The sequence below is a fragment of the Theobroma cacao genome, chromosome 8 (genome assembly GCF_053813885.1).
Source record: "Theobroma cacao isolate CCN51 chromosome 8, ASM5381388v1, whole genome shotgun sequence".
Taxonomy (NCBI): Eukaryota; Viridiplantae; Streptophyta; class Magnoliopsida; order Malvales; family Malvaceae; genus Theobroma; species Theobroma cacao.
The window spans coordinates 28,146,168-28,148,585 of NC_142646.1; the positions used below are offsets into that span (position 1 = coordinate 28,146,168).

Sequence of the window (2,418 nt, forward strand, 5' to 3'; positions counted from 1 at the left end):
CTTCTTCTTCCCTTCTCCTCTCTCATGTTTCTTCAAACTCCATGGAAGCTTGATTTTCAAACTTCCACAACTTTCTCTCTCTAGCTCTAATTTTCATGCTTTTGGTGCACCCTTCCATAAACCCTTGTGCTATTTCATCTTCTCACTTCAAAAACCTTGAAATATCTTGTTTTCATACTTTCTCTCACTAATTGGGCGTTCTAGAGAGAGAAAGAGAGAATCACTCTATTGATTTGGAAGCTATTGGAAGAGAATCCAACTACAAAGGAACCCTAGGGTGAGTGATGCACCAAGTTTAATTTTTAGCTGCAGAAAATGGCTAGTAATTGTGATTTATGAGTTGTTTTATTGTTTAGTATGTTCATTAATTTTTAGTGATTAAGATAGTGAACATAGATAGCCATTTAAAGTGGCAATTGAAAACTAGCTAAGAAATAGCTTTTAGAGTTCATAGTGTACAAATTGATCTATTGTTTATGTTAATGTGATCCTAGGTTTTTAAGGAAGCACCATCATTCCAATTGGATCATTAGGGGAATTTGAGTCAACTAAAAGTTCTACAATCAATTGGTGAGTGAACTACCTTCAAAACTGATTTTGGGAATATGATGGATTTGACAAAGCGCTTGAATGATTTTACACAATTTTTTATGAAAATGAATGTCTTGGGAACAAGCTTTTGAGAAAAGGTTTATGTTATGAAATGTGATTATTATGGATTTCTATGTGGCTGCATTATGTTGATATACATATATGCTTGAGTATAATGTTGTGTAATTATATTGACTCGGCCATGTGCGAGTAGGGAGTGCGCATAAGCCGAGGATGACCCGGTTATGTGCGAGTAAGGAGTGCGCATAACCCGGTGATGACCCAGCCATGTGCGAGTAGGGAGTGCGCATGAGCTGGTGATGATGATGATGGGATGGTGTGATGATGATGATGGGTATGTATATATATATATATATGTAAATATGTGTGTTATAGGTAATTGATGGATAATGGGTTATGGTTGTAATGCATGTGAAACTTGACATGTTAAACCTTGAGAAATTGTTATGTGTTTTCATGTTGGTTTGGACCTTTTGGTAGGGTAGTTTTTCCTTTGGGAGAAAGGTAAATTTTGCATTGATTCCCTGTATTTCGCTGTAACGAGAATTAGCGAGAAACTCTCGGGTTTTGAAAGGGTACACTGGTCGAAAACTACTTGCAGCGAAGATGCATTTTTGCTGTAACGAGAATGACACTGTAGCTTCTCGCTACAGCAAAATTCATTCTCGCTGCAATGAGAAACTTTCTATTTTCTGGGTTACAATTTCGCTGCAGTGAGATTTGATCTTGTTGCAGCGAGAAACATTTTGTTTCTGGGTAGAAATTTTGCTACAGCGAGATTCAATCTCGCTGCAGCGAAAAACTTTCTGTTTTGGTCTCTTATCTTGTTCAATTGCTGCCCTATCTTTCACTTCTTTGCTACCATATAGGAGCATGGACTTCCAACATTAAGGATTAAAAGAGTTAAGTTTAAAATGAAGAGGTTTAGTGAGAAACCCTCGTTCGGTTAATAACTAAATTCCAACGTCGCTGCAGCGAGAATGCCTTTCCGCTGCAGTGAAGATTCGTTGTCATATTTGACTTGCTTGTACAATATTGAAGCTTTCATTATTCGAATGGTTCGCTATGTATGAGTTCAAAATTTTCAAATGATTAATCATTTAAGGGCTTAATGAGGGGTTTTTAATAAGAATATAAACAAATTGCATTGTTTTGAAAAAGAATGCATCATGATTTCATTAAAGATTCCTTATGGTATGCTTGTTCCCTTCCTTGTTCATTCACTGGGATTATACTCACCATTTTCAAATTAATGTTTTCAGATCACGAGGCAGCCGGTAGCTAGGACGAGGTGTCCTTGTAGACCTGTGTCCATCTTTTGGTAGGTGTCTCGACATTCAGTAGCTGTACATTCATCTGAGTCCCTTCGCTGAAAATAAAGTCTTCTTATTTTGTTATGTATAGACAAACTTGATGTAAATTATTAAGATACATGTTGTAGGCAATGTATGTATATTTTAAATGAGTAATGTCAGTACGAGTTGACAATGTATATTATTATTTTGGTTTAAAGTTACAATTTGTGACTTAACAATATTTGATGGTATGATGAGTAGAATAATTCGATAGGCTTGCTTGGGCTTAGTGGACTATGTCCATTGGGCCTATGCGCCTGTCATGACCCGAAATTTGGGTCGTGACATCTTGTTAGTAAAACCTAACAAATACCTGAACTTTGAATTAAATAGCTAATTACTTAGACCTTTTATGAAGTTACATTTTTTTTTTTGAAAAACATAGAACAAGATTTCATGGCCAAGGATCATTAGAGTTTTTATGAAGTACATTATAAGAACAAATCCAATC

At 35.9% G+C, this 2,418-nt stretch overlaps 1 long non-coding RNA gene across 1 annotated transcript; it reads left to right on the forward strand.

The window, feature by feature from the left end:
• LOC148761297 (uncharacterized) lies at positions 1 to 2,049 on the forward strand. The gene is made up of 3 exons (XR_016028057.1): positions 1 to 277; positions 495 to 570; positions 1,875 to 2,049. It is a non-coding gene; the product is annotated as an uncharacterized LOC148761297 (long non-coding RNA).
• Positions 2,050 to 2,418: the final 369 nt, after the last annotated feature.